This window comes from Mustela nivalis (genome assembly GCF_964662115.1).
Source record: "Mustela nivalis genome assembly, chromosome: 19".
Lineage (NCBI taxonomy): Eukaryota > Metazoa > Chordata > Mammalia > Carnivora > Mustelidae > Mustela > Mustela nivalis.
The window spans coordinates 22754531-22775678 of NC_139038.1; the positions used below are offsets into that span (position 1 = coordinate 22754531).

Below are 21148 nucleotides of genomic sequence, written 5' to 3' on the forward strand. Positions count from 1 at the left end.
TCCAATCAGTTGAAGGCTTGGCTAGAACAAAAAAGCTGATGTCCCCTGAACAAGAGGGAATTGAGCAGCAGACAGCCTTTGGATTTGAACTGCATCATCTTCCTGGGGCTCCAGCATCCTGGACTACTCTGCAGGTTCTGGACTTATCAGCCTTTATAATCACGTGAGCCCATACCTTAAAAAAGATCTGTTTCTCTCTACATACACACATCCTGTCGTTCCTGATTTTCTGGAGAACCTTGATGAATGAAACCCAGAGTGAGACTGTTCTCAGAAAGCCACAGAGCATGTGGAAGCTGGGTCAGAGCTGCTGCTGTGTTACTGGTCGTGGAGTAGTTAGGAAAACAGTGTTTAGCAAAACCGAAACAGGTTCAAGTGTCTGTCTCCAGTGGGTTGTGGTTTCCGGAAAAGATGGATTGTGTTTTTGGCTCTATTGATCTGCCCCCACTCCAAGAGCATTTACTACTACTACTACTACTACTACTACTACTACTACTACTACTTCTTTCTCCCCTCCTCCTCCTCCTCCTTCTTCTTTTTCTTCTTCTTCTTTAAGACTTATTTATTTTAGAGAGAGAAAGAGAGCACAAGCAGGAGAGGCAGAGGGAGAAGGAGAGAATCGCAAGCAGACTGCACAGAGCGCAGAGGCTGACTTGAAGCTCAACTTCACAACACTGAGATCAATGACTTGAGCTGAAACCAAGACTTGGACACTTAACTAACTGTGCCCCCCACGTGCCCTCCATTGGACACTTAAAAAATATATTTTATTTATCAGAAAGAGAATGAGAGTGTGCACAAGCAGGGGGAGCTGCAGGCAGGGGAGCAAGTGGGTTCCCTGCTGAGCAGGGAGCCTGACATGGGATTCAATCCCAAGACCTGGGATTATGACCTGAGCTGAAGGCAGACACTTAGCTCAACCAACTGAGCCACCCAGGCGTCTCCTCATGGGACAATTTTTTTTTAAGATTAAAAAAAAAAATTGACAGAGATCACAAATAGGCAGAGAGGCAGGCAGAGAGCGGGAAGCAGGCTCCCCACCAAGCAGAGAGCCCGATGAGGGGCTCCATCCAGTACCCCAAGATCATGAGCCCAGCCAAAGGCAGAGGCTTTAATCCACTGAGCCATCCAGGCGCCCCTCACTGGACATTTTTAATGCATGGTTTACTATGTATCAAATATGCTTCCATATAACCTCATTTTTTTTAAAGACAAAAAAAAAAAAAGACTCTCTTTGTCAGTCTTGCATTATAGTGTTGAAAGTACCTTGCAAGCAACATTTTTGTGACTTAAACTTTGTAACGGTTCTGGCGGGGAGTGGCCTTAAAGCCGCCCAACCAGCCTCTGCAAGAGCACAACCTTCTGTTGCTGTGGGTTTTCTAGCCTTTAGGTCTAAGGGACGGCAAGGTCTTTTAGCCCCAGACGTACTTTGGACGCAGTTGCCTGTAAGTGGAGAAAACGGCCACCAGGGGGCGCACCACGACTTCCTTTTTCTGGAAGAAGCCTTGAGAAGCTACTTACGAGAGATTAGCTAACAGGCTTTCCCACGCGATCCTACTGAAACCTTTGAAAAGACAAAACAATAACAACAACAACAAAACCACGGTCAAAAATTTGTATAAAGGGGGACGCCTGGGTGGTTCAGTATCAGTATGGTGATACCCCAAAGAGAATGTGTTGATATGAATCCCCATTGCCCGCAGGAAAAAAAAAAAAAAACCTGTTTTTTAAAGATTTTATTTATTTCGAGAAAGAGAGAGAACCTGAGGTGGGGAGGGAAGAACCTAGGAGATCGACTTGGCTCTGTGAAGAGGGAAAGAGAGGAATCTCTCCTCCCAGAATTTTTTGTTTTGCGAGCTGCTACTACCTTGGCGGGAGTCCTAGAGGGTAAGAGTGGGTTTCCTGTTGGAGGGGGTAGCAGAGAGTTTGGCTTGGGTCTTGGTGAGTCAAGGAGCTTGGTGAAGAGCCCAGTGGAGACATCCATATCCAGTTGGCAGCTGGGTGAACACTATGTATGGACACTATGTTTCTTTATTGCTCTATCCTTAGCTCCTGGCCTGGCACATAGTAGGTATTCAGACAATATTTGTTCCCTGCAGCCTAAGCTGCCATTCCTGGGGCAGCTGGGCCTCAACTGGGGGTTGTCTTCTGATTCTTAGCCTCCCCCTAGGCAGCAGTTCTGGGGACACTTGGTGAGATAGTCCAACTGCACTGGATTCTTTTCCAAAGCGAACCAGGTCAGTTCCAGGACCCACAGAGATGCTGTCTTGGGCTTGTGGCCTGGGCTCTGCCTGAGCCATTCCGTGGGTGGAGTGGATGGCAGTAAGACTTCCTTCACAGGCCACATCTTCAATTTCAGCAGAGATGTGCTGAGGAGGGGAATTTTCCATGGTGATGACATGGGCGTTGCTGATGTCATCTCGGCACCGCAAGAAATCAACAGACTCTCAGATGAAGTATTAACGCTGGGGGCTAAAGTCAGACATTGGAAGCACCTGTCCCAATCTTCATCCCAGGGAACAAATAGCTTAGAGCCAAATGAAATCTGCGAAAGGCAGAGTGCCATCACGGAACTTGAATAAAATCGAGCGAGGGCAATTGATGGCCATCAACTCGCAGTGGCGGTATTACGGAATGTCCACGAACAGGAAAGGGCAGAAATTATTCATAGGCACCAAAAAAATTAAATGGCTGAGAAAAAAAAGAGTAAAGAACTACAAAACCTGTTACAGAACAAAGACCCTGGAATCAGAGTCGCTAGTAACTCTAAAATTCAGGATCTGCCAAAAAACCCACTCAAGTTCCACAAGTGAAAAAGCAGAGTCCGCCAGGAAAACTGAAGAACTTGAGAACAGCGTATAACACCTAAGAGACAAACCAGCTTTTGTAGACGTCTCGAGGAGAGACTAGGCGTTAACTAACAGGGGCGCCGCCGCCCCGGAGTGAGAAAGCTCCCGGGCGTGTGGGCGGGGCTAAAAGGAGTCCAATAAATCGTTCCGTAGGCCGAGGCGGCGGGGAAATTGTCCAATCAGCGACTGGGCCGACGGGCCAATGAGCAGGAAGGTTGTTAGCGCGGCTGACGGGAGCCGGCTCACTGAGCCGTGGTCTCAGAAGCTGGCGGTTCTCCTCAGCACCTGTGGACCCCGCTTCCGTCTCTCCGCGGGGCACAGCACCCCGGAACCCCCGCGTGCAAGGACAGTGGCCTGAGGACGCCCTCTTTCACTTCCTGCGTTTCCTCTTCCACACAGACGACGAGGGAGTGCGTGTCGCTTGTGAAGATGCTTCTTTGCTCAGAGGTACCTGCGGGGCGCGGGCTCAGGGGTCGGCGTCCCCTGGGGGCTGGGGCCTCGGTGGGAGGCGGGCCCGTGTCTCAGGAACACGCGGGTTCGCCAAAAGATAGCCGTCACCTCGTGCGCCCCTCGTTTCACGCCTGTGAAGAGCCCGGAGCGGGGCTTCGTGTATGGAGCGGCTGATTATCTCACCTGTGCCGTGCGCCGGGCCTGGGGAGAGCGGGACTGGGGGTGCGGCCGGAGCCAGGCAGACGGGGTGTCGGCCTTGTTGGGGCTAAAGTCTTGCTGGAAGACCAGGGTAAACCGAGTACGTGTCGTGTTGACGGGGAAGAAGTTCGGGTTCTCCCTCTTGAGTAGATGACATTCCACTGGGGGTTGTCAGGATCCCTATTGTGCACCTGACATCAGGCCAGTCATGGCGGGGGTGGGGTGGGGTGGGGGGGGGTCGAGTGCGGGCCCAGGACCGGGTAATATTGGTGCCCAGAGCCAGTACTTTCCAGAGCTCTTGGATGAAAGTTCCGGAGTCTCCATTCTGAGGGGTGTAGCGGGGGCAGCGTCGTCACCACAGATGTGTCACATATTGGCAAGCACGAGGCCGGAGTGTCATTCGTCCAGCAGAAATTGTTGAGAGCGTACTTTGCGGAGGGGCCTTGCGGTTGGGTGGGTGGTGGGTGGTGATTGGGAGCACGTGTTAAATAGCCCGACAGGTGTCTCAGGTACTCACCACCTGTTTCGACGAGGCAGGAAGCAAATAATTACCTGTGAAATACACAATTACAGGTTTTCCTCGAGTGCTGAGAGCTACAGGGTGCATTAGAGTTTGTCATTAAGCTGAGACCAGAAGGCTGAGAAATAAAGGCGGATGTGGGAGCGTGTTCCGTTCGAGCAGGGAAGGCGTGTGGACTGTTCAAGGAGTTGAGAGAATGTCCTTGAAGCTGGGGCCACATGGGGGCCACTATAGGGTGGGGAAAACCAAGGTTTGGGGTTAAGACTTGCACTTTCTGTAGGTTCTTGGAGACTAAGCATAGTGATTTAAAACATGGAGTCCAGGGGGGCGGCTGGGTGGCTCATTGGGTTAAAGCCTCTGCCTTCGGCTCAGGTCATGATCCCGGAGTCCTGGGATCGAGCCCCGTATCGGGCTCTCCACTTCTTGGGGAGCCTGCTTCCTCCTCTCTCTCTCTGCCTGCCTCTCTGCCTACTTGTGATCTCTGTCTCTCAAATAAATAAAATCTTTAAAAAAAAAAATGGCATCCAGATCCAAGCTAATTGTAGCTCTCCCTCATATGAGCCACGTTCCTCATCCATTGTATGTCTCAGTTTCCTGATGTGAGAAATGGGGATGATGATAATCCCACTTCATAAATGATCGGAAGGATGAAATGATACTTAACATTAATGAAACACTTAGTGCCATGTCTGTCATGTAGTAGGTGTTAGTGGTGGTTGATTCAAGGAATAGATAAATACAGAAGTTTTGAAGACGTGGAGGCAGTCTGTGGTGATATTTATGAACATAAATGGACTCCACCCAACTTCATTTGTTCTCCAGCTTTCAGGTGCCACTGACCTCATGTGTCGCACTGTTGAATTAGAAAGAATTTTTCTCATATGAACTGCTGTTTGCTAAGAGACTCTGAAGTGCCACAGAAACTATTGGAGAGAAAGGAAATAGTTTTTAGTAGCATATTACAATTTCATTTACTTAAAATTGTTGTTGGTATTGATTTATTTAATATTCGTTGGTAACAGTTTGTGCAAACTTGCTTACTTAAAAAAAACTATAGAGTAATGCAGATACAAGAAAAGGACAGAGAACTAGTATAATTAGAGCTTGCCTTTTCGTGACTCTCTATTCGATAGTTTTTATAATTTCTCTGTTCTTCTCTGCCTTAGTTTCCACTACCCTGTTGTGTCTGCAGCCATCTCCACATCATAGGGGAAGTTTGGGTTTGGAATTGCGGAGACTCTAAGGCCATTGTACTAAGCTCAAAGAGCACATCAGCAGAGCCTTGTGGGGCTTTTAAAACAAAACACAGATGCTCGCGTCCTCCTCTAGACTCACTGAGTCAGATCTTCTGGGATAGGTCCCGGGCTATACAGACCAGATATGTTTGCCATGTGGATGCATTTCATGACAGCTTTTTTTGCACTGGACTTTCCTTCATCTGAACAACATGCAAGAGGATTAGGAAAATCCATAGGTTAATGTTTGGAGATACTTTACAGGGCTCTGTCCTTCAAGTTCTGTGATATCATGATCGGCCACTTCGTTGTGGTGTGTTAAACCCTTCAATCTTGTCAGAAAGTCATGTTATTAATACCATAGGGATTCTTTGCATGAATCACGACAAATCCCTTTCTGCCTCCCTCCTCTCTTCAGAATGGGGATAAGAATGGTAACGTGCCTTTGGGATGTAAGGATTAAATGAGAAATAGATCCAAGGCAGTCAGCACAGGATCTGGTCCAGAGGGAAGCCTTCCACAAGTTATTATTACTACTTTTGATTTCCCTCCATTCTTTTTTTTTTAACAGATTTATTCATTTATTTTAGAGTATGTGCACACCACTAGATTAGGGGAGAGGAGAGAGGAGGAGGAAGGAAAGGAAGGGGAAAGAATCTCAAGCAGAATCCACACTGAGTGTGGAGCCCGATGTGAGATTGGATCTCTCAACCCTCAGATCATGACCTGAGCCAAAACGAAGAGTCCAGTGCTTAACCGACTGGGCCACCCAGGTGACCAATGATTTCTCTCCCTCTGAATATTATTTGGTTGAAGTTACTGACTGTCCTAGCTGTGGGTCAGATTCGTTCCTCCTGCCTTAAGTTACAGCCATAAAGCCCCCAAATCCATTAAGAAAGCCGGTTGGCTTCCCAGGAGTCCTAGGATTCTGCTGTTTTGGTATGTTCCCTCCTTCAGTGCGGAGCCCTCATGGAGCTAGCCATGCAAGGAATTGTCTGAGAGGACTGCTGGAAGGACTAGATGTGGAGTGCCCCCCCCCCCAGTACTGGGCACACAGCAGGTGTTCAAGATTGGTAGTTAGTGTCAGCACCATGTCACCATCATCAGTGTCCTGACCTTCATCATGGACTGGTGCCCTCACTCCTACCATCCTACAGTTAGAACTCTTCTACGGGATATATCGGGCTTATTTGTTATATTCTAATAATTGCATTTGGTTCAATAGGACTTTTCAAGCACTTACTGTGATCACCAACTCTCGTGGCTCCCGATTCCTCTCTCCCTTATTTTCCCATCCTGATCTTCCCTTAAGGCAGTTCCCTCTTTTTTTTTTTTTTTTTTAAGCTCGTGACCCCCATCCCTATGCCCTCCCCATGAATGACCTGGGAAATTTAGTGTCCATAATTGCCAGCCTCCTCTCTTTCCTCAGCCTCTCCTTAGCCATTTCTTCCCTCTCTTTGCTTTGACCCTGTCACTTCTGGGGGGGCGGTGTACATCTGTTCCTTAAGTCCCCAAAGAAGCTGCCTATGTTCTCATACCCTGCATTTTCAGGATCGGGGGATTCAAGATTGGTGTCCTCCCTCTTTTTTGCCCCCATGCCATTTCTTTGTGATCCGTGGTCCCCAGGTGGAGCACGCTGGCCTCATCATTACTGTTTTCTCCCTGTCCCCCACAGTTATTCACCTAATTCATGGAAGACTTGGGTGCCGGACCCACAGCCTTCCTCTCTGTCTTGACTCTAGACATTGGCCTGGGTGGCCTCAGTGTGCACATGGAGGACCCACACAGGGTCCTGTGTGGACCTTCCACACAGGGCACTCATTTTTACAAACTCATTTTCTTGAATGCCTCCTCTGCAGTGATCACCTCTGCCACCACTCCCAGCGTGGTGCCCTGGATTTCCACCCTGATGCTGCTCTACCTCGCACATGAGCAGTGCAGCTCCTTTCAGCCCTGATCTCTTCTTTCCAGCATGTTCCATCTGTTATTTCTGCTCTGCCATCAGTGTGCTCTTCCCGAGGACCTCCTTGGATTTTTCTGTCCTTTATTCTCCCTCGAGGCACTCATCTCTCAGCTGAGCTTAGAGTTCCCAGCCCATGATTCATCCGTTGTCCTGGCAATGCTTCTACTACCCTTGCCTTTCGTCTGAGTAAACCCCAAACGCTGGGTGACACAAAGCATCCATGTTTGCCTTGAATCCTGATGGTGGGAATCACACACACAGAGCAGCTGTGTGTTCTTGCCAACCAGCTTCCCCTGTGTCCTCATGGAGCTCCCCCATTCTGTGGTTCTCTGGGCAGCTCCCTTTCCCACTCTCCGGAATCCTTCCAGCAGAGTTTTTGCACTCTCCTCAACCCTGTGATTGATGCCGCCCTCCTCCTTCATTCTCTGCATAACATGGGCCATGGGATGGGTCCTGCTTCACGGAGAAGATGGGAACCTTCAGATTGGAACTCCGTGAACGTCCCTCCAAGAAAGGGAACTGACCTTTCCTACCATGACAGTGGTCAACGTCCTCCCCAGAGGCCACTGGGAGCACACCTGTCCTTAAACACAGTGGGTTCATTACTCATCATTGGGGAGAACCTACATCATGGGCACTGTGGGGCTGATCAGTAAGAAAGAGTGTTAGAAAGAACATACAAGATTTGGGCTTTGAGCAGATGTATTTGAGAGTGTTCAAGGAAGCAGGGGTGTGCTCTGGACTGGGTGCTACCGGGAGGTGAATCAGTGCTGTGATTGGGTAGCTCTATCAGTCTTTTCTAGAGGGTGGTATGAGTAGTGAGATGAACTGTGTCATTCAGAAGGAAGGCATTCACTCCTTCGAACCGGGAGAGGGGATGATTGGTATTTTATGGTGGACCAAGCACCTGGTTTTGTCTGAGTGGGCCTATTTTGTCTCCCTTCTTCACCCTAGCCAGGTCACCTTGTGCTGCTGTTCTGTGAGGTCGTTTGTGCCCAGCAAGGGAACCATATGGCCTCTCTATGCATGCCAGGCCACTTCTACCAGCCGTGCAGTCTTGCTCATGGTGCCAGGCCACCTCCTCGGTGTCAGCACTGCTCTTCCTTCTTGCCCAGTGGAGGAGGGAAGTCTTTAAAAGACAAATACGTGTTTGCCAGACAGGGGAAACTAGCCTGGACACTGAAGCCCAGGGCTGTGTCAGCGGCACCTGATGTTGTGTTGGAGAGCAGGGAGCAAGAGAGCGTTCTGGAGAGATTGTCAGAGAGTGAAATGCAGGAGGACCGAGGGGTTTAAAGTCAGGGAGGTGATGTGCTCTTGGTTTTCGACCAACCCCAGGAGCCGCATGGGTGCTACACTGGTGACCAAGGGCAAGTCTGTTCCCTTTTCCTTCCCTGTGAGCAGACCCCTGGCTCAGGTCCCTTCTCCTGCCTGCTCTGTTGCAACCCATCCTCCTCGTCCTACCTGCTTCTCGTCCAGCTCCCTCTGCCATCCATGTGCTCCTGCTCTGGCCAGGGTGATCTTTTTGGAATCCCACATCTTCTCTTGTTAATGTGTTACTAGAAACCTTTTTATTCCCCATGAGCTACAAGGTGAGAATCTGCACTGCTTGGTGTGACTCCCTTTGCTTTTCATGATCCTCCCATGGTACCCTGGGTCTCCTGCTGCCAACTGGAAATTTGCATTTGCATGTCTCAGAGTTATCTCAAATCCAGTCTTTCCAAAACTGTTCTCAAGATTCCCTTCCTGTATTTTCCTTCTTGCCACCCCCACCCCCCGAGCTCCATGAATGGGACCACTGTGTCCTTCAGCTCCCCCGTGCAAAAGGAAAAAGTCATCTGCTTTGACTTTCTTCCCCCTTCTGCAATCACTCACCCAGACCTGTGATTTTATCTGCTAAACAGTTTTTGGAATCTACCACGTTTTCTCTATATTTGCTCCTGCTGTCGCAGTCCGAGTTATGATCATTTGTCTTTTGACCCGTGGCTAGTCTGCCCAGGTAGCTTCCAGGCTCTCCTCCGTTTCCCAGATCCCCATGTTCCCATGGAGCCATAGGTTTGTGGAAGGCTCATTCTGTCATGTCACTGCCTAGTTTCATGGCTTCTTGTTGCTGTTGGAGATGAACCCTTCTGTGTCTGCACGGCTGCTCCATCCTCCTTCTCCAGTCTTGCTTCCGGCTCACCTTCCCTGCCCTATAGGATCCAGTCAGTCCTTCCAGTGTGCCCTGTGCCTGCTGGTCGTGGGGCAGCTCGGCTGCTCCCTCTGCCTGAGACACTTTCTCCCCCAGGACAAGAGATGCTGCTGGCTTGGATCAGGGTGGTAGGGGTGGAAGTGCAGCTAATCGACCCATGTCTGGGTACATGTTGAAGGAGTTGCTGATGGGATGTACTGACAGATTGGATGTGGGTGAGGCCCATGAGTCAAGAAGGTGCCCAGCCTCTGGCTCTTCTGGTTCATGTCAGATGCGGCTCCCTCCGGAGGCCCCTGACACCTGCAGACAAGGTCCAGCCCACTATCTCTTCTCTGTGCATGTCCTTTGTGGCAGTCAGTCCCGTTGCAACACAGACATCTTGTTTAATGATTATCTACCCCGTGGGAATAATGGTGCCTGGAGGGACCATGTGTGTCTCAGTGCCTCATGCCCTGTAGACCCCAGTAAGTACTTCTCAGCCACTGGAGTGACGAGGAACTGAATGTAGATGCTCAAGGTTGTATTCCCTGATGAGGTCTCCAAATTGCCATGTTCTATTTCACTGGTTTTTAGTGGTCTGTGTGTTTTAGAAAGCAGGCCAGGGGTTGTAAGACTTCTGAAATTCTATTGTGAGAATTCCCGTGGATGTGATTTTAACCTCATTATAAAACGTGCCCCTCAGGGGGGTCTCCTAAGCCAGCTTCACGGTGCAGTGACTATGCTCCGGGCCTTCACATGCGATGACCTGTTCCGCTTCAACAACATTAACTTGGATCCACTTACAGAAACTTATGGGATTCCTTTTTACTTACAGTACCTTGCCCACTGGCCAGAGTACTTCATTGTTGTGGAGGCACCTGGTGGAGAGTTAATGGGTTATATCACAGGTAATGCAGTAGACTCAGTAGCTGGGGAAGAATGGCACAGGCACATCACTGCTCTCTCTGTTGCCCCAAAATTTTGATGCCTTGGTTTGGCTGCTAAAGTTATGGGGTTATTAGGGGAGCTTTCAGAAGGAAAGGGTGGATTTTTCAGCGATCTCTTTGTAAGAGTGTCTAACCAAGTTGCAGTCAACGTACACAAGCAGCTGGGCTACAGCGTGTACGGGTCATAGAGTACCACTCCGCCAGCAACGAGTAGCCCGATGAAGATGCCTCTGATATGAGGAAAGCTCTTTCCAGAGACACTGAGAGGAAATCTGTCATACCATTACCTCATCCTGTGAGGCCTGAAGACACTGAATAACCATGGCCAGTGGTTCTTAGGCTGATGCTACAGATATTTTATGGACAATATTATTTTCATTGGATGATCTAGGAGCTCAATTGGGAGAAAAGTAATCATTTTGGTCTTACAGACTTCAAGAAAATACAGGTTATAAACTTTAGTCTCATTCTTTCCAATTAGCAATATCATACCTACTAAAGCTGTTCACTGTAATAAAATTCAATCAAAAGGCAGCAAGGTCAGATGGAAACATTCCACTATTTGGGGTCATAATATTCACTGTATGCTAGGGAGAACACTTGCTCCAGTCTCCTCCTAAATTCTGTGCCTGAGAACTACTGCTGCATATGTATTTTTTATTTTGCATTGAACTTTTCATTGAAGATTTTTTTAAAATTTATTTTTTATTTATTTTCGGCATAACAGTATTCATTATTTTTTCACCACACCCAGTGCTCCATGCAATCCGTGCCCTCTATAATACCCACCACCTGGTACTCCAACTTCCCACCCACCCACCAATTCAAACCCCTCAGATTGTTTTTTAGAGTCCATAGTCTCTCATGGTTCACCTCCCCTTCCAATTTCCCTCAACTCCCTTCTCCTGTCTAACTCCCCATGTCCTCCATGTTATTTGTTATGCTCCACAAATAAGTGAAACCATGTGATAATTGACTCTCTCTGCTTGACTGATTTCACTCAGCATAATCTCTTCCAGTCCCATCCATGTTGCTACAAAAGTTGGGTATTCATCCTTTCTGATGGAGGCATCATACTCCATAGTGTATATGGACCACATCTTCCTTATCCATTCGTCCATTGAAGGGCATCTTGGTTCTTTCCACAGTTTGGCAACCGTTTTTTAAAAAGATTTTTAAAAATTTATTTATTTGCCAGACAGAGATCAAAAGTAGGCAGAGAGGCAGGCAGAGAGAGAGGAGGAAGCAGGCTGAGCAGAGAGCCCGATGTGGGGCTCGATTCCACAACCCTGGGATCATGAACCGAGCTGGAGGCAGAAGCTTTAACCCACTGAGCCACCCAGGAGCCCCTTAATTGAAGCTTTAAAAGCATATATGAAATGTATAAATCTAAGATGAATATAAAATGCACTGTAGACTCTAAAAAAACAAAAACAAACAAAAAAATGTCCCCCTTGATGTGCAAATGGGTCACAGGATCACCTCTTGGCAGAGGCAGCATTTTCCAGACAGCCTAGGCCTTTCCACACAGTGTTGGCATCTACACAGCTCAGCCCAGAGAGCAGGTTGAGATTTTGATCTGAGATATTCTGAAGGTGGGAGCAGCTGTGTTCCCTCCCCAGATAAGATAGGTCACTTGAGAATGAGAATACTCTCATTCTATGGAGGATAAATTAGCTGCCAAACTTGCCCATCAAGAAAGTTGAATAAATCATGGCTTTTCACCCCCCCCCCCATTTTTTCGAAAAGGGAACAAATTTTAATTTGGAAAATATTTGTGGAAAACAATGGTCTCAGATCTAGAATACTAATTATTTTTCTTTTACACTTAATTTTAATTTTTAAGATTTTGTTTTCATAGAATCTGTGTCTGTAACTTGGGATTGGATTCATAACCACCGGATCATGAATCCCCTGTTCTTCCAACTAGCCAGCAAGGTGCACCTTTAGGATTAACTTTTTAAATGACAAAAGTGAATGCATTTCCCCCACCCAGTATCCTAATTTAAATAAAGTGAGCATATAAGTTCTTGCCTCATTTTTCTTTTTTTTAATTGGCTGAGTAGTATTCCACAATGTGGTTGTACTTATGTGATGATATTTCTGTTCATCATTTGGGTGACTATTAGGGCTGTGATGAACATTTTTGCATGTGTGTTTGAATTTCCCAATGAGATGGATTTCAGGGGAGAAGCTTCTATGAATTGGTCCTCAAAAGAGGTTATGTCAATTTCTGTTTTCACCCATGGTAAATAAGATGCTAATCACAGAATAGTCTCAGTCTTTTAAACTGTCAGCTGGAAGGCAGAAAAATATTCCTTGTATTTTGAGAGAAAGAGAGAGAGAATGGGGAAGGAGCAAAAGGAGAGGGAGAGAGAGAATCTGAAGCACGTTTCCCTCAGCGCAGAGCCTGAGTGGGACTGGATCCCACAACCCTGAGACCATGACCTGGGCCAAAATCGGGAGTCAGACACTCAACCCATTGAGCCACCCAGTGCCCCTAAGTTTATATGTTTATAATCAGTAGGAAGACTGAGTATTTTTATTTGGTCACTGTCACTGATAGTTTTTTGCCTGTTTCTCCTTTTCATTTTCTACTGGGTTGTCTCTTAGGGTATTTGTTTTTATTGTTGATGTTATTTTTTATTTTGATTTTTTTTTCCCTTAAGATTTTATTTATTGATTTGGGCACCTGGGTGGCTCAGTGGGTTAAGCTTCTGCCTTCAACTCAGGTCATGATCTCAGGGTCCTGGGATTGAGGCCCACCTTGGGCTCTCTGCTTAGCAGGGAGCCTATTTCCCCCCTCTATCTCTGCCTGCCTCTCTGCCTACTTATGATCTCTCTCTCTCTGTCAAATAAATAAATGATATCTTTATTTTTTTATAAATGAAATCTTTTTAAAAAAAGATTTTATTTATTTATTTGACAGAGAGAGAGAGAGAGCACACAAGCATAAGCAAGGGGAGCAGCAGAGAGAGAGAGCACAAGTAGGCAGAATGACAGGCAGAGGGAGAGGGAGAAGCAGGCTCCCCCCAGAGCAGGAAGCTGGAAGCAAAGCTGGATCCCAGGACCCTGGGATCATGACCCGAGCCAAAGGCTGAGCCTCCCAGGTGCCCCTTTATGTTGATTTCTAAGAACTTTTTATGTATAGAATGGTAGTCCTTGGCCTCTGTACTTGTTGCAGTATTTTGTCCCAAACTCTTCTTGTCTTTGAGTTTAGCCTTTACCATACATTTCATGATACATTTCATTCTGAATCTTTATGGTGCCAAATCTGACAGCCTAACTTCATGGCTTGTGGCTTTGAGATGATGCTTTAAAAGACCTTTTCAATCAGTACTACATTTTCCGTTAGCACTTTTATGGTTTTGGCTTCTATTGCTTAGACCATTTATCTATCCGTATTATTTTGTATGTTATAAGGTAGCCCTTTTTGTCCCTACACCACCTAGTGATGGCCTATATCCCCCATGGACTTGAAATGTAACTTAGATACCAAATTCTTATATATGCTTTAACACAGCCATGCGTATATCCTTCCTCACTTCCAGCTGGACTTGCTTTTTTCATTTTGATGCCTGCACATTTTGACTTGCAATGTAACTTGTGAATTGATTGAGAGGTCCCATAGCTTGCTCCTCAGAATAATAGGTTTGTACCAGGGAACAGCACCGTTTTCTTAGTTCATTTGAGCCACTGTACTCCAGGAAGGAAGAAAAGAAAGGGACACTGACAAAAGGCACATGTTTAAGAGCAATAGCTTTTCAGGAAGCCCTACCATGAAGATTTCAACATATGTGTCATTCGCCACAATTAGGCATGTGGTCCTACCCCTAGCTGCAGGAACATGTGGGAGAGGAGAATTTCTCACAGGGCAGATTGGTACCTCATAAAAATTGGTATCCTCTTACTAAAGAAGGTGTAGGTCAATATTGAAAGGGGAACTTGAGGGGTGCCTGGGTGGCTCAGTGGGTTAAAGCCTCTGCCTTGGGCTCAGGTCCTGGGATCGAGCCCGGCATCGGGCTCTCTGCTCAGCAGGGTGCCTGCTTCCTCCTCTCTCTCTGCCTGTTTCTCTGCCTACTTGTGATCTCTGTCTGTCAAATAAATAAATAAAATCTTTAAAAAAGGGGGGGGGACTTGAAGGGTCAGTCACATCTTTCATCTATTTTTTTTTTCCTTTAGAATTTCTCCAGGTAGGGGTACCTGGGTGCCTTAATCAGGTTGAGTGTGTGAGTCTTGATCTCAGCTGAGGTCTCAATCTCAGGGTTGTGAGTTCAAGCCCCATGTTGCATCCATGCTGGGAGTGGAGCTTTCTTAAAAGAAAAAAAAAAAAAAAAAGAAAAGAATTGCCCCAGGTATTCCTAAAGACAGAGGGGGAGAGGAAGAAGAAAATGGAGTTGGGAGGGAAGGGTAGGGAAAGAGATAATTTATAAAATAAAATGCTCAGGTGTTCAGTTTGATGAGCATTAAGGAATGTACACAGTTGACTCTTGAACAACATGGATTTGAATTTCATGGGACCACTTATATGCACATTTTTCTATAAATATAGTACAGTAATGCAAATGTCTTTTCTTCATGATTTTCTGAATATTTTCTTTAGTGTACTTTAGTGAGGGAATACAATGTATAATACATTTACCATACAAAATATGTGTTAATCAACTGTTTATATTATCAGTAAGACTTCTGGTCAATGGTTGGCAATTAGTAGTAAAGTTTTGGGGGAGAAAAAATTTATATGCAAATTTTTGACTGCACAGGAATGGATACCCCTAGCCACTGCATTGTTGAAGGGTCAACTGTATATCTGTGTACCACCCCCAAACACAAGACATAAACTGTATCTGAAACTCCAGAAGTTACCCTCGTATCTCTTTCTAGTTGGTCTCCTTACCCCCACTGGTCATTTTCTGATTTCAGGATCTGTGGTAGATTAGATTTGCCTGTTCTTGAACATTGTATGAATGGAATCATGCAGCATGTATTCTTTTGTCTTCTTTAACTTTGCGTGTTCTTTGAGGTTTATCCCTGTTGTGTGCACTTATCAAAGATAAAAGGTGCCAGATCTTAGTGCAACTGATGAGGACAGATTTTAATCTAATAACTACTACAATCAGGTAAAGAGTCCTGCATGCATGAAACTCAATCTGGATTTGTCCAGCGGGCTTTTAAAGGAGAGAATGAGGGAGTAAGGCTGGGACTGAATAAATTCAGGGAAGGAAAAGATGACCAAAAGTGGGAAAGGTCTTTGTCTCTGTGAAACCACCTGGATTTGCTCACTGGGAGGCAGGGGCCTGATTTTTCAGTGTTGGCTGAAGAAACAGTAGCTACCTTGAGTTTTCTCAGGCAGGCAGTAAGGGGGACTGGTGCCATCCTCGGTGAGGGGCCTTGAGCTGTTAGAAACTGTGTTAGTGTTTGGTGAAGTCTGTGTGTGATAATTCAAGGTTGAGGCCTAGCTGAGAAGAGGGCACAGTGGACATTGGCTAGAGTTTGGTCAAGGAGAAAGTCTTTGTCAGTGTAAAGATAGTTTGCTCCTTCATATGTAGTGTGCATGTTCATCTGTTCATTTGATGATTAGACATTTCATTGTATCCAAGTTTTTGGTCATTGTGAATAGGCTACAATAAACATTCTTACAGAAGTCTTAAATTTCTCCTGAACTTGCTTAGTGGGATTGCTTAGTCACAGGGTGGGGATATATCGAAGTGCTAGCCTAGTTTCCGAAGTGGTTGATCAGTTTACACTTCCCACCAGCAATATACTGACACTCCAGTTGCTCAGCATCCTCGTTAACATTCTGTGTTGTCAGTGAGGGTGAAATAGCATCTCATTATGCTTTCACATTGCATTTCCCTGGTGACGAATGATCTGAGTTAGGCACCTTTTCGTGTGTGTAGTGGGCATTCCTACATCTTTTGGGGACCGTCTGTTCACCTCTTTTGCCCATTGTTGACGTTAATGTTGTTTTTGGTTTTGACTTGTTGGAATTCATTGTGTATTCTGGATAGGAATTCTTTGTCAGACAGATGCATGATAAACATACATGGAAAGGAGAATGAAAATTTAAAATATTTTACAGGAGCATCTAAAACATAAACTGGTTGGGGTAACTGGGTGGCTCAGTGGATGAATCATCTGACTTTAGATTTCAGGTCTTGAACTCAGGGTTGTGAGTTCAATTCCTGCACTGGGCTCCATGCTGGGTGTGGAGCCTAATTACAAAAGCAACAACAACAAAGCGCTGGCTGTGAATAAATCTCATGGAAGATATGAAACAGCCTTACACAGAAAACTATAAAACATTGTTGAGAGGAATTCAAGAAGACCAAAATAATTGGGAGATATACTTTGTTCATGCCTCGGAAGATTTGTCATTGAGATCGCTGTTTCCCATGACTTGATTCATGCAAGCAATGCAAACCCAGTCAAAACTAGCCATCTTTTAAACCTTTTCTTTTTTTTTTTCTTTTTTTCTTTTTTTTTTCTTTTTTAAAGATTTTATGTATTTATTTGACAGAGAGAAATCACAAGTAGATGGAGAGGTAGGCAGAGAGAGAGAGAGGGAAGCAGGCTCCCTGCTGAGCAGAAAGCCCGATGCGGGACTCGATCCCAGGACCCTGAGATCATGACCTGAGCCGAAGGCAGCGGCTTAACCCACTGAGCCACCCAGGCGCCCCTAAACCTTTTATTTTTATTATTTTTAAAAGATTTTATTTGAGAGATAGAGAAAGGGATACGGACCAAGAGCAGAAGCAGAAGGTGAGGGAGAAGCAGGCCCTCCTCCCCCTGTCCTGCCTCCCCCAGGAGGAAGCCTCAGGTAAAGCTTGATCTGAGGCCTCAGGATCATGACCAAGCTGAACCCAGATGCTTTTCTGACTTAGCCACCAAAGCCATCTTTTTTTTTTTTCCCTAGAAGAAATGAACAAGTATGTTCTAAAATTTATATGGAAATGCAAAGGGTCTAGGATGGCCAAAAAAGTCTTTAAAAGAACACATTTGGAGAACTTTCACTGCTTATTCCCACCTACTTTTAAGACCTATAGTAAAGCCACAGTAATCAAAGTCTTTGGGGGTAAAGATAGATCAGTGAAACAGAATAGAATCCAAAAATAGAGCAATCACAACAAGTATTGTCAGTTGACTTTTGCCCAGAATGTCATGTCAAATCCATTTAGTGGGGGAAAGGGAAGACTTTTTGGTGAATAATTCTGGGTAAACTGGGTATTCAAGCGGGAACAAAATGGACCTTGACCTCGAACTCATTCTGTACACAGGCATTAATTTGGGATGGATCATAAACCTAAATATAAAACTTTGCACCAGGGGCACCTGGTTTGCTCAGTCCCTGAAGGGTCTGACTCCTGGTTTTGCTCAGACCATGGTCTCAGCGTTATGAGATTGAGCCCCGTGTCAAGCCCCACGTGGACCCCATCTGGAGTCAAGCACTATGTCAGGCTCGACACTCAGCGGGGAGTCTGCTTGAAATTCTTTCCCTCTGCCCTTCCTCCTGCATGCCCTCTCCCAAATAAATAAATAAATGTAAAGAAAAGAAAAGCTAGAACCATAAAACTTCCCTATGAAAACAAGGGAAAATAACTTGACAACCTTGGGGTATGCAGATATTTTGTATAGAGAACAAAAAAAAAAAGTGCTAATTAGAAAGAAAAATGGATACACGAAGAAAATGAATGGGCAAGCTTGCAAGAAAATATTCAGAATACATGTTCTTAAATGTTTTATTTTTTCCCTAAGTACTTCAGCATTATTCAGATCCATGGCATACTTTTACATGGGTTTTGGTGCATTTGTGAATGGGATCAATTCCTTCTTTCTCTTTCTTCTGTCTCATTGTTAGTGTATAGAAATGCAGCTGATTTCTGTGCATTGAGTTTTATATTCTACCATGTTGCTGAATTCTTGTGTGAGTTCTAGCAATTTGGGGCTGGTGTCTTTTGGGTTTCCCCCGTAAAGCATCATGTCATCTGCAAAGAGTGAGTTTGACTTCTTTGCCCATTCAGATGCCTTTTATTTCTTTTTGTTGTCTGATTGCTGAGACTGGGACTTCTAGTTGAACAACTACGGTGAGAGTGGGCATCCCTGTCATGTTCTGGACCTTAGGGGAAAAGCTCTCAGTTTTTCCCCACTGAGAATGATATTCATTGTGGGCTTTTCATAGATGGCTTTTATGTTATTGAGGTATGTTCCCTCTATACCTACACTGTAGAGAGTTTTAATCCAGAAAGGATGCTGCATATTGTCCAGTGCTTTTTCTGCATCAAGTGAGAGGATCATATGGCTCTTGTCCTTTCTTTTATTAATGTGATGTGTTATGTTGATTTGATTTGTGAATGTTGAACCACCCATACATCCCAAGAATAAATCCCACTTGGTTGTGGTGAGTAGTCCTTTTAACATTACATCCATGGGTTTTTGTCTGATTTGGGGATCAAGGTCATGCTGGCCTTACAGAACAGGCATGAAAGTTTTCCTTCCACTTCCATTTTTTGAAATAGCCTCAGAAGAATAGGGGTTAGCTTTTCTTTAAATGTTTGGTAGAATTCCCCTGGGATGGCTTCTGGCCCTGGACTTGTGTGTTAGAAGATTTTTGATCACTGCTTCAGTTTCCTTGCTGGTTATGGGTCTGTTCAGATTTTCTCTTTCTTCCCGATTCAATTTTGGTAGTTTTTAAGTTTCCAGGAATGCATCCGTTTTTTCTGGATTACCAAATTTGTTGTCATGTAGTTGCTTATAATATGTTCTTTTTTTTTTAAAGATTTTATTTATTTATCAGAGAGAGAGTGAGCACAGGCAGACAGAGGCAGAGGGAGAAGCAGGCTCCCCGCCGAGCAAGGAGCCTGATGTGGGACTCGAACCCAGGACGCTGGGATCATGACCTGAGCCGAAGGCAGCTGTTTAACCAACTGAGCCACCCAGGCGTCCCAACTTATAATATGTTCTTAAAATTGTTCATATTTCCTTGGTGTTGGTCGTGACCTCTCCTCTTTCATTCATGCTATTATTCTGGGTCCTTTCCCCTTTCTTTTGGATAAGTCTGGCTTGGGGGTTTTCAATCTTATTAATAATTTCAGAACCAGCTCCTAGTTTCATTGATCTGTTCTGCTGTTCTTCTCATTTCTATTTCATTGATTTCCACTCTAATCTTTGCAATTTCTCTTCTCCTGCTTGGTTTAGATTTTATTCACTCTTCCTTTCCCAGCACCTTTAGGTGTTAGGTTAGCTGTATATTTGAGACTTTTCTTATTTTTTGATAAAGTTTTGCATTGCTATGTACTTTCCTCTTAGGACCACCTTTGCTATATCCCAAAGGTTTTGAACACCTGTGTTTTCATTTTCATTCATTTCCATGAATTTTTAAGATTCTTCTTTAAATTCATAGCTGACCCATTCATTGTTCTGTAGGATGCTCTGTAGTCTCCAAGTCTTTGAGTTTCTTCCAGATGTCGTCTTGTGGTCAAGTTCCAGTTTCAAAGCATTGTGGTCTGAAAATATGCAGGGAATAATCTCTCTGCCTGCCTCTCTGCCTACTTGTGATCTCTCTCTGTGTCAAATAAATACAATCCTTAAAAAAAAGAGGAGGAGGATGAAGTTTAAGTCACTTTTTAAAAGTGATCAAGGAGCAGAAGTCACTGAATGAACACCTACAGGAAACATAACTGTGGGTTCAGAAATATATCAATTAAAGCAACTGTAATAATATCAGTTGAAACCTGATTTATGACTCAGTATGTGATCTATTCTGGAGAATGTTCCATGTGCACTGGAGAAGAATGTGTATTCTGTGGCTTAGGATAGAATATTCTGTAAGTATATATATCCCTTAAGTCCCTCTGATCCAGTGTGTCATTCAGAGCCCTTGTTTCCTCGTTGACCCTCTGCTTCGATGATCTGTCCATTATCTGAGTGGGGTGTTGAAGTCCCCTATGATTATTGTATTATTATCAAAGTGTTTCTTTAATTTGGTTATTAATTGGCATATATAATTGGCTACTCCCAAGGTAGGAGCATAAATATTTGTAATTCTTATAACTTCTTGTTGGGTATAGACCCTTTAAACATCCTTCTTCATCCCTTGCTACAGTCTTTGGTTTAAAATCTAATTTCTCTGATATGCGGGTTACTACCTCAGCTTTCTTTTGAGGTTCATTAGCATGACAAATAGATCTCTACCTTTTCATTTTCAATCTGGAGGTGTCTTTAGGTCTAAAATGAGTCTCTTGTGGATAGCATATCCAGTCTGATACCCTGTGTCTCTTTTTAAAAAAGATTTTTTCTTTCTTTCTTTCTTTCTCTTTCTTTCTTTCTTTCTTTCTTTCTTTCTTTCTTTCTTTCTTTCTTTCTTTCTTTCCTTCCTTCCTTCCTTCCTTCCTTCTTTCTTTCTTTCTTTCTTTCTTTCTTTCTTTCTTTCTTTCTTTCTTTCTTTTTATTTATCAGAGAGAGATAGCAAGTGCACAAGCAGGCAGAGTGGCAGGCAGAGGCAGAGAGAGAAGCAGGCTTCCTGTCAAGCAAGAAACCTGATGGGGGACTTGATTCTAGGATCATGACCCGAGCTGAAGGCAGTGGCTTAACTGACTGAGCCACCCAGGTGTCCCACCCTGTGTCTTTTGATTGGAGCATTTACCCCATTTACATCCAGAGTAACTATTGAGAGATATGAATTGAGTGCCATTGTATTACCTCTAAAGTCTGTGTTTCTGTAGAATGTCTCTGTTTCTTCCCAGTCTCTCTTACTTTTGGGCTCTCTCCTCGTTTCAAAGATCCCCTGTATTATTTTTTTTTACAGGGCTGGCTTTCAGTT

At 44.9% G+C, this 21148-nt stretch overlaps 1 long non-coding RNA gene and 1 pseudogene across 2 annotated transcripts in view; both read left to right on the forward strand.

Moving 5' to 3' along the window:
• The first annotated feature begins 2564 nt into the window (after positions 1 to 2564).
• The window catches only part of LOC309855012, a 51858-nt gene continuing 33274 nt past the window's right edge, over positions 2565 to 21148 (forward strand). The window contains exon 1 of the long non-coding RNA XR_014306562.1: positions 2565 to 3296. This is a non-coding gene — a long non-coding RNA (uncharacterized lncRNA). The remainder of the gene's footprint in view (positions 3297 to 21148) is intronic.
• LOC309854783 (N-alpha-acetyltransferase 20 pseudogene) lies at positions 10091 to 10689 on the forward strand (annotated as a pseudogene). Its single transcript has one exon. The product of its transcript is annotated as an N-alpha-acetyltransferase 20 pseudogene (transcript).